Below are 11,868 nucleotides of genomic sequence, written 5' to 3' on the forward strand. Positions count from 1 at the left end.
AGTGAGCTGGTGGTGCGTTTATCATGATAATAATATAGGTTAACTTATCCATTGAATTAGCGTGTAATGATAGAATTAAGTTTTCTAAATAAAAATAATAAATTGCTTTGTTGGCTTTCCTTTCATGTTATTTATAGGCACCTTTACTTGGTCAGAAGTATGGCTCCTTTAGCTTGAGAGATGTGAATAACACAATGTTATAAACTTAATACTTGCTGCAATTAGCCAGCAGCAAGAGAGCGACAGCCAATTCAAGCTGATTGCCTTGCTCACTGTACACACTGTAGATGTCAATTTATGGCAATAGGACTGCGATGTTCGGATGACTCCCATTAAAAATATCGGGAGCTTGTAAAAAGCGGTATGCGGTACGCTTTATGAGATATAAGAATATATTTATATTTCTATGTGTAATTTCGGAGCTTTTACTCTTCCCAATTTGTTTGTAACGTGACGCAAGTGGCCTCTGAAATTTATATCAATATATTTGCATTCGGTATCGCTTAGAACCCATACCTTCGTTAATAAGGTCATACAAAAGACCATAAAATTATTTACGTCGTGACTGAAACGAGAGCAGCTGTGCTCCTAGCAACGACTACCCTGCAAGGGCAAGTAGGCATGAACCATTACAAACAAATGCACGAGGTGTGCTGACCAGCCCCCGTAGTTCAACTGTGCCTACGAGGCGTAGCTAGATTTTTAATCGGCCAAAACATTAGGTCATAAGCCTGTACCTGTAAAATTGAGTTGACCAAGACGAACCAAAGGAGGTTTCGAAGCAAAAACAGGTATAACGGAGCGTAAACCTTAGCATAAATATCGGTGGCGCCCAAGAGCGACTGATTGATATTCCACTGAGACCATAACAATGTCATGCACACTCCCGCGAGGAGTTGCTTACTTGACTTTTACACTGCGCCTGCGAGGCGTAGTTAGCTTATTAAATGGCCCATGCACTCCCACGAGGAGGCATTTAATTTCTAAGCTGCACCTGCGAGGTGGATCTAGGTTTTTAAATGGCCTATGCACTCCCTTGAGGAGGCATTTAATTTCTAAGCTGCACCTGCGAGGTGGATCTAGGTTTTTAAAATGGCCTATGCACTCCCGCGAGGAGGCATTTAATTTTTAAGCTGCACCTGCGAGGTGGATCTAAGTTTTTAAAATGGCCTATGCACTCCCGCGAGGAGGCATTTAATTTCTAAGCTGCACCTGCGAGGTGGATCTAGGTTTTTCAAATGGCCCATGCACTCCCGCGAGGAGGCATTTAATTTTTAAGCTGCGCCTGCGAGGCGGAGTAAGATTCTTAAATGACCAAAAACACTGCCATGTATACTCCCACGAAGAGCCATTCTGTTTTCCAATAATTTTTAAGCTGCGCCTGCGAGGCGGAGCTAGATTCTTAAATGGCCAAAATCACTGCCATGTATACTCCCACGAAGAGCCACTCTGTTTTCCAAAAATACGCCTCCGTGGCGAAGGTAGATTTATAAAAGGCCTTTTAACATTTCTTTGAGCCTTATACTTTCGCTTCTCTTAGGTAACTCTAATACCGTTGTTCTGAATATAACCATGAATAGAATTCAAATTCAAAATGTTTTTATTCAATTAGACTTATGCCAGTTCTTTTGAATCGTAAAAGGCATCTACCACGGATTCAGTTCATGAAAGCCGGTCAAATTATCAACATATCGTGAGAGATAATATATATTTATCGTGGTAGGTGGGTAGGCACGAAAGTTTTACATCATTTAATAAGCTATAAAATTTGTTCACTTTCAATAGGCTCGATTAATCTGAAAACTGGTACCTGAACCTTTTCCTTTCAATGTAATCAATTATGTACTTTTAATCTGCAAGAATCTAAAAGTAAATGAAAACGGAAGCACCGGTACTACCGGATATCTTTTATATTAAATCATAAATAGCATTAGTTTTTTTTTTTTTTTTAACCAATAAATATTTCAACATTTCTTTCCATAGAAATGATAACATTTAAAAATACGAATGACGTGAATGTACACGACGTTGCGCGTCGCGCTGCACATTGTTCTTACCTACCCACAAGATTAAGTACTATGTACCTACATTACCAATTTGGTATTATGCTGGTTTCTATAGTTTTATTTTTATTGTATAGCTATAATTAATTAACTCAGTGCCAGGTAAAACCAACTGTGGTTTTTATGGCGCTGAATGTAACAAAAATTTTGCTTAAGAAATAAAAGTATTTCTATACTCAAACATTTATAAGAATTAAATAAATTGAAAAACTCACGTGATCTGGTTTACAACCTCTATGAAATATTGTTAAGTAATTATACTCTTGCATGAGTATTATAATACTTTATCCAATGCAGGTAATTTTTTCTCCAGAGTGCTGCATTTTAGCAAGCACAACCGTTCTCGGCGGGAAACAAAACGCCAATGAATAAAATAACGCGGCCACTTTGGGCCACGCTTCGCACTGCTAGGCGGTGGTGGTGAAAGAGAGGGACAGCGCTATATGATAGAGCGAGATAGATGCGTTAAGGCGGGACAAATGACGTCTATCTCATATTGTTTAAGCATCGAGTAAGGTACAGTCAAATTAATGAATTATTATCACTGAATTAGTGAATCACCCCCTGTGGAAGGGTATGCCAATTTATTTTAATTCCATTAGCGTTAGGGTTTAGAAATCTCATGGAAACTCTTTGCATTTCCGGGAAAAAAGCTTGTTATTTTCCAGGTCATTAACTATAACTATGCAAAAAATCATGTCGATCCGTTGCTCGGTTGCGATATGAAACTACAACCCAACAAACCAACACACTTGCATATTATTATAATAATGATAGTCATTTACAATTTTGTGTTTGCCATTTTATGAGACCAATCGACCAAAAATCTTTCAGGCAATAGGCGTATCATTTCTATCAATACTAAACACAATTTCCACATCCCTAAAGGATTTCGATAACGCGGTCACGTATTCGTATAATAGTTGGGAGTTTAGGAGTCCATTTTCCCCCGACCACGTTTAGAGAAACGGCCTAGTAACCTAGCGGTCGGGGGAGAAATTGTTTTGGAAGTATGCAATAAATTATGAAATGGCCGATGGCCGAGCGTATTAGAGTGAGAGCCAGCGCGTGCCAGACCTTTGACCAGATGATTTTATAAAAGTTGAACGTTTCTCTGCGTATTGTCCCCAACACGGGGAAGAACGATCAGCGACTATGAAGTTTGGATCATGGTGGCTTTGGGAGATCATGCTGGTGGAAAAAAACGGCCAAGTGCGAGTCAGACTCGCGCACTGAGGATTCCGTACTCGGGTATTTTTTTCAACAATATGCACGATAAATCAAAAACTATTTTACCTAAAAATCTGTTTTAGGATGTGCAGGTAAAGCCCTTTATAATACCTACTAATACCCCACTTGGTATAGTCATTTTATTTTGAAAATTGAAACTTTTTTTTAATGAAGTAACCACCAATTCGCCGTTTTCAGATTTATTCCTATACTCGTGCTATAAGACCTACCTACCTACCAAATTTCATGATTCTAGGTCAACGAAAAGTACCCTATAGGTTTCTTGACAGACACGACGGACAGACAGACAACAAAGTGATCCTATAAGGGTTCCGTTTTTCCTTTTGAGGTGCGGAACCCTAAAAAAAGAGGACACACAAAAAAAAATTAAACAGACCCTCCTCAATGGATTTTAGATGCTCAGAATATAACCGTATTAAAAGTTGTATCGACTGCTAGCCGTTTCCCACACCGCAATAAATTTAACTGAGGACATGTGGTAATGTTAAAATTACAGCAAATGTAGACGACAAGGGTTAGAATAGAGGTACAGGGAGCAAATACCAATTCCCGAAGGACTATATTTTCCGCTTGTAATATCGTAATCTAGTAAACCTTTTGGGAGGCCAAAAGGTTCTCTGGACGTCAAAGAGGTCTTGTAATTATTATGGTTATTTAATATTTATGTATGACTTGGGTGATTGGTATTTATTTTCATTACAACCATGCCCGCAATTTTGTTCACGTGGATTTGGGTTTTTAAAAATCCCGCGGGAACTGTTTGATTCTCCGGGCTAAAAAGTAGCGTACCGGTGTACAATACAAAATATCTCTAGTTGGCTGAATTTATAGTCTGCTTCTTGGACAAGTCGTTTAAATGGCATGTATTCTTTCCTTTGCTGCTTGCTTTCTTGCGTGTATGTATTTTATATTGCTTGTATTCTTTCGCTTGCCGCTTTTTGTTCGATTTCAGCCAATCAAAACTGGTGGTCGTGATAATTTTGTTGGCTTATAGCTAAAGCCTGCAGATCGACTAATTTTTTTAAATACTAACTTACTAACGCATTAAGGTTTTTGTTTTTCTAGATTTAAAACCTACCTACTCTTGGAAAGTCTTCGTTTTAGAGCATTTGCGGAAATAAAGTTTGTAAAAAAAAATTGAATTTAGTAAAGCTAAAAATATAGATGCATACTTTACTGAAAAAAATCAAAACATTGATTAGTTTTGTAAAAGTTAACGAAGTACATACTACCAAACACTGCTTTGCACGGTCAAAACATCACGCATCTCGCTCTTGCTTATGTTACGCATGTTATAGTTAATTGAAATAGTACGCTCTCATGCATGAGCCTGTCAATACGGCACAGAGTGCCATCCGGAGGTATGTTCTAGATTTCGACATAATAATGTAATATGTACGAAATAATTACGTAACAAGAACCCTCCTCAAATACGTTCGAAGCGTTTCAAAGGTCAGTCAATAAACTTGGCAATAATATAACCGGAGGCTCACGCCTAAACAAACAGAGAAGGGGACTTTGAAATTAATATAAGTGTCATTTTGCCAGCTTGCGTTGTCTCTATGTACTTTGCAGGGGTAGGCAAGTTCGAAGGGTCTGAGTAAGCGTTTGGTTTTAAGTCCTCTCCGGGCAAATACATGCTCGACGAAGCTTTAAGCTAATAATTCAATGATCCTAAGTAGGAAACTAGAGCTGCGGACCGCACTTCCGCCGTCCTTTGTCCTTGCTAATCTAATCGCTGGTAGTAAAATGTTCAGTGAGCTAAGGTACAGTTCGCGACATTTAGGGAACTTCTCACAAAATATCGAGGCTTCGACGTCAACAAGCGTGAATAGACATCTTCTAGGCAAGCGCACCCCAACTTAGCCCTCATCATTGCTTTCTTCAAAGCATGATTGTCATCAAGCACAAGCCTATCTTACAATAAAATAAGGATAAACTTCCGAAAAGCGCTTACCTTATGGTTTTTCTTTCACGGTTTATTCCAATGTTCTAGCTCGGAAAAGAAATATTTCATACACCCAAAACATGATTTTCATAATAATTTACGGAACCCTAAAAGAGGAAGGCCATATATTCAAAATGGTATTTGCACCAATTTTCGTTATGATACTCGTCATAAGGAAATAAAAATACGTTATTATACCAAATTTCTAATTCATCGGTGGTGGCTTTTCGGACACCCAAAAATAAAATAAAAATCCTTGGTTACACCAGTGCGTCACTCAGGTATTTCGATATAAATTTCCAAGATGTCGAGTATGTTATTAAATTATGCCTGAAACGTGAATACTTGAGCATGCTTTTGATGGTTGGGTGAAGTTTAATCATACGAGCCCCACTCAAGAGATGTAAGGGGCTTGAACAAATACAATTCCAAAACTCCTGTTCGCATAAAAAGATTTTTCTCGTATACAAAAAAAGAAATGTAAATGCTTCTTACTTATTACGCAATCTTATTTAAGTTATGAAACATTTTTTGCTCTTTAAGAAATTAGTTTTCAAACACAAAGTACCTACAAGGAGATATAACTGAAAATGTTCTCAATGTAAATAGACTTTCACGAAATCTCTTATATTGACAGTGGAAAAAGATAAATATGGATCAGAGACGCTAAATTTACAAGCAGTGGTCTAATACACATAAAAAAATAACTTACGTACTGGATTACGCGTCCCGAACATTCGCTGTGTCCAATTTGTTATCGCACTTGTGTTTGCCGCCTTTTTTGAACGGAAGTCACGTGACATTTGTTGGTAATGTTTTTAGGAACGCGACCGTAGCGCCACCTCGAAAACCTATCTTTTGAATGGCCTGCGCCTGCGAGAGGGTCACTTTGGTTCGGTCGATCTTAGCGTGCGGACGTGTTATATCAATTTGTTATTATTGCACTAACTTAGTTTTATTGAGTATCGAGCCTTATTCGAGCAATAAGGGTTGTATTTATTCATTCTCATATTTTTATTGAGCTTCACTTCTGGTATGCTTATTTTAAAAGTACTTACCTATAGTGTGATATCCGGTATCAGAAATATATACCTATTCTCATCTGTTATTGTAATGATGATGAGGAATAATGCTAGATAATGTAAAGATTTCTGTTATTGTAATGATGATAAGGAATATTAAATGCTAGATAATGTAAAGATTGATATCATCTCACTGTTAACCGTCGATGTAAACTATCACCGTGGATCGATAGCCGTCCACTGGTGGGCATAGGTCTTTTGTACTTTCACATGCCACAGTCTTGCGCTGCCGCCATCTAGCGTGAGGTCGCCATTTCACTGGGACCCCAACTCTGGGACCCCAACATATACCTATCGGTTTTTCGAACATGTGCCTTGCCCATTGCCACTTCAGTATCGCGACCCATTAAGCTATATCAGTTATTCTAGTTCTATGGATCTCCTTATTGCTGATTCATTATTATAACTTGTAATAAACAATCTACGCAACAAAGACGCGAATCAAAACTAGCACAAAATGTGGCAAATAGGATTCCATGTTAGAAACCATTTTAGGTTTGCTCAACGATAAATTCAATGGTTTGTTCAAAGCTTTGTCTACATCAACGGAAGCCAATGAGCCGTTCCCTCAGGAAATTTGGGCGTCCCGATACCAAAATGTGCCACACGATGTCAGCGCAATCTCCTGAAAATGGGTCTAACTTAAAAACTGAGGGAACTCTCTGTCCTTTGAATCAAAGCTGTATTTAATGGTTTCTTCGAAGCCTTGTCTATCTCGACGGAAGTTAACCAGTTACCACAGGAAAGGACCTTCCTATAATAAAATGGGCCACGCAATGGAAGCACGATTGTCTAAAAAGCTCTGAAGCAATCGGTATTTTTAACCCGCGACCCAAAAAGAGGGTTGTTATAAGTTTAACGTGTGTATCTGTATATCTGTCTGTGGCATCGTAGCTCTTAAAGTAATGAACCGATTTTTGTTTTTTTTTTTGTTTTAAAGGTGGCTTGATCGAGAGTGTTCTTAGCTATAATCACGCTATAATACAAGAAAATCGGTTCAGCCGTTCGAAAGTTATCAGCTCTTTTTTAGTTACTGTAACCTTCACTTGTAGGGGGTGTTGTAAATTTTTAATTTACATTTGTTAATCAACTTTGTTTTTTTAAACGTAACCCCGAAGCTATGTAAAGATGGTGTAGTGTGTTGTTACATTGATTGTAACTTCTTATGATTTGAAAAGAGCAACGGCTCTTCTCAGTAGAAGCTTCATTCCGAACCGGTCGGTAGTATAGTTACAGTCACAAACCTTTCACAAGCGCCAGATAACCTTTATCTAACGAATTTTGACAGATTCCCAATACAAAATTGTCATAACGTAAAAATCGTTAGATTAGGTAGGTATATAAATGGTGTATGAATGGTGGAGGAGTGGTTTGTGAATATGGCCTAAGTAGTTGTAGTACTGGCCTGTTATATTATGGGTGCAAGTCCTTTGCTGGAATTGTTCCTATCCGTCCCCCTAATCTGTCCCCCCGGGGGGACGGATAGGAATAATGCACAATATTACTGTTATTATATAATTTTGTACTGTTGTACGATGTCAAACCCCTTTATGTGTCAAAGAATCCATGTCTATAGTAGTTTTCTGTTCTTTTAATCAAAGAAAGATGTAAGGGAAACTGCGTTGCCGGCTGTTACTAACATCTTCAGACGTTCAAGGCTGCGGCAAGCCTACAATATCAAGGCTACTACGTAAAACTACGTGATCTGAATTGTACTTAGGCTACTATTCTCATTTTACTAGCCCATGACTTCGGCCACATGGGCTACGTTTTTCTTAAATTCCTTTCATTAACCCCCGACCCAAAAAGAGGGCTGTTATAAGTTTGACGTGTGTATCTGTGTTTCTGTCTGTGGCATCGTAGCTCCTAAACTAATGAACCGATTTTAATTTAGTTTTTTTTTTGAAAGGTTGCTTGATCGAGAGTGTTCTTAGCTATAAACCAAGAAAATTGGTTCAACCGTTTGATAGTTATCAGCTCTTTTCTAGTTACTGTAACCTTCACTTGACGGGGGTGTTAAAATTTTTTAATTTACACTTGTTTTCTGAAATAAAAGTAGCCTATGTCTCAAAATTCAAGCTGCATTTTGAGACGGACATAGGCTATATTCGCGTCAAATATCAAAATTGGTAGAAATTGGTTTGTCGAACTATATGCCCTGCCTATTGCTACTTCAGCTTCGCAACCCGCTGAGATATGTCGGTTAATCTGGTTCTCCTACGGATCTCCTCGTTTCTAACTTGATCACGTAGAGAAACTCCATGCATAGCTCTCTACATCACCCGCTGAGTAACTCTGAGCTTTCTTATGAGGCCCATAGCTAGCGACTATGTATACGACATGTATAACCTTTTTTTTTTCTTATACAACAGGGGAAATCCTCATGGACACCCACTGGGTAGTGCCGGACTCTTACCGGCTAAAACCCCTGCTGTCTCCTTGTTGGCTGTGTGCCCGCCTCGCAGCCTAAAACACAGCACACACACAAAAAGTGTTGACATGTATAACCTAAAGCAGCAAACATTTGTTAACTTTGTTAATCAATAGATGGAGGATTCGGGTTTACTAGGCAAAATAAAGAGCCACCAAATTGTTACGTCACGCAATAAAGTAATATGTAAATTGGATACCGGCCCTAAGTTGTAACCCCACGGTTTTTATACGCACCGACGCGGCGCAAGGCAATCAAGGACACAGAAAACTTAATGCCAAGGCTACTAGAGAACTATAGAGTAGGTGCGTGTAGGGAAATTATATTTCTATTCTATTTTCAACCACACAGGTATTTTTAACTCCCGGGCCTCGACCCAAAAAGTGGGGTGTTATAAGTTTGACGTGTGTATCTGTGTATCTGTCTGTGGCATCGTAGCTCCTAAACTAATGAACCGATTTTAATATAGTTTTTTTTGTTTGAAAGGTGGCTTGATCGAGAGTGTTCTTAGCTACAATTCAAGAAAATCGGTTCAGCCGTTTGAAAGTTATCAGCTCTTTTGTAGTTACTGTAACTTTCTCTTGTCGGGGGTGTTATAAATTTTTAATTTACACTTGTTGTTTCTAGGAACATGTCTACAAAATTTCATTGAGTTTGATTGGTTACTGTTCAAGCCAAAAGTACATTTGAATGGAAAGCGCGTTACTTCTCTTAAGTTAGGTTTATGTAGCTAATAAATGTCTTATTTGTTGTACTGGGTTTTTAAAGTTCCGTAAAAAAAGTGCTATTTCTTGTACGATGTTACGGAACCCTTCGTGTGCGAGTTCGACTCGCACTTGGTCGATTTTTTAACCCCCGACCCAAAAAGAGGGGTGTTATAAGTTTGACGTGTGTATCTGTGTATCTGTCTGTGGCATCGTAGCGCCTAAACGAACGAACCGATTTTAATTTAGTTTTTTTTGTTTGAAAGGTGACTTGATCGAGAGTGTTCTTAGCTATCATTCAAGAAAATCGGTTCAGCCGTTTGAAAGTTATCAGCTTTTTTCTAGTTACTGTAACCTTCACTTGTCGGGGCTGTTGGTAAATTTTTAATTTACACTTGTCTATCTGGTAATCCTCATCACGGGCGAAGTATAGCTCTCAGTTCGTTCACATTTATTTCAATGGGAGACGGTAATGTTGCCACTTAAACAGAGAGGATCCGATTATACGAGGCTTTTATTTTTTTATTCGGTTATTTCCAGCAAGCATCACGTCTAAGACAAGACATTTGCACGGTTCAGACGAATAATAAATATCGCTATAGTTTGTATACCTGTTAATTAACTGTTCCACCCCGTCTTCCTCGGGTATCATCATCGATATCAACCGACCGATGTCTACTGCTGGACAGAAAATAAAAATATTTTTTATTCAATTAGACTTTTACAAGTACTTTTGAAGCTCAACCAAATAGCATATTAACAATTCACGCACACTGCGAAACACACCTGCAATCACAAATTTTTTTGACCATCTGGTCCGCTACATTGAAAATTGAGAAACGTTATGTATTTCTTTGAAGGGACATCAGGCTACGCTTATTTAGTTTTTTTTTTGGCTACTTTGTCCCATTTTTTTTTAAACCATTAAATATTATTTTAGCGTTATTATTTTTCGTATATCTTTTAAGCGGCTAGTATTATTTCGTACATTGTAGGATTGAAATAACCAATGCTTTGGTATTCAAATAAGGCTTAACTAGGTCTTTCAAAACGTTTACTACCGAGAGAATAGTTCTACGGTTTTGGGAATAAATACTATACTCAATTCGTGGTTAGGTTGGAATAATTTTGCATGTTATTTAGCGCGCGGCTATGTATGGGTAGCTTTTAATATTACAATTTCTCTAATTTTTATCAATAATGTACCTTTTTACTGCAAACTCAAACTCAAACTCAAATTATTTTTATTCAATTAAACTTTTACAAGTGCTTTTGAATCGTCAAAATAATCTACCACTGGTTCGGAATGCTGTTCCTACCGAGAAGAACCAGCAAGAAACTCGGCGGTTGCTCTTTTCAAATTTACAATTTACAATAATATGCCATACTGTATACAAGCAATTGCAGCGCCGTGTATTGCTGGAGCGCATCAAATCCAAGCTTTTTTGTCATTTACATAATCTTCGATTGTATAATAAGCTTTTTTCAGGAGCATACTTTTAATAGATTTTTTAAACTTGTGTAAAGGCAAGTCTAAAATTGATTGTGGAATTTTATTATAAAATATTACACTCATTCCCACAAACGATTTTCCAACTTTCCTGAGGCGGAAAGAATTTTTTAAAATGGGTTCAGTAATTCCTGATATTACTTCCTACAAACGAACTTACAAACTTTACCACTTTATAATATTGAAATAGATGTTCTCAGTAATGTATATCCATTGTTGAAAACAGAATGAAAATCTATAGTTACAGTTGTTTCTGAGATAAGCGCGTACTTACAGACAGACGAAAAGATAAACTGAGTTTTAGTATAGACTATCACTTTAAGTCCTTATATAATAAGTTTGATATTGACAGAAACATTCCGTTTTAGAGTTCCGAAGGGTACCAACTACCAACTGTACCTTAGCTAGTACTAAGCCTCCGCTGTCCGTCCGTCTATTTGTCTGTCTGTCAGCTGGGCTCTATCTCATAAACTGTAATAGGTAGAGAGTTGAAATTTTCAGTGTGTTCTATTGCTGCCATAACAACATATTATGAAAATTTCAAAATTGCCGTCATTCAAAGTAAAAATTAAAAATTAAAAAGTGTTATATCCGGTTTTTTACTATCAATGTCCTCCATTAAACCAATGACCATATTATTAAGTACCCCTTTTACAAATGACTTTCATTTTATATATGCATATATGCTATTTACGTACCTTAATATTTCTAATGGCATATCGTACGATCCATTAGGTAATTCGACCTCATTTTACTTCATGATAATGGACGCATACAGGTCGAAATCGTACCAAAGTAAGTACCTATCTACGCCATTACGTTCAATTAGGAAATTCTAGAATCTTTGCCTGATGCCTACCTATCTACCTACACACGAAG

General features: G+C 37.7%; 1 protein-coding gene across 3 annotated transcripts in view; it reads left to right on the top strand.

Annotated features, from left to right (window-relative positions):
• Positions 1-11,868, top strand: part of LOC123864360 (diacylglycerol kinase eta) — a 153,325-nt gene that overhangs the window by 82,683 nt on the left and 58,774 nt on the right. The gene's annotated exons all lie outside the window — the stretch shown is intronic.

Source organism: Maniola jurtina, chromosome 4, assembly GCF_905333055.1.
Source record: "Maniola jurtina chromosome 4, ilManJurt1.1, whole genome shotgun sequence".
NCBI classification, from domain to species: Eukaryota; Metazoa; Arthropoda; class Insecta; order Lepidoptera; family Nymphalidae; genus Maniola; species Maniola jurtina.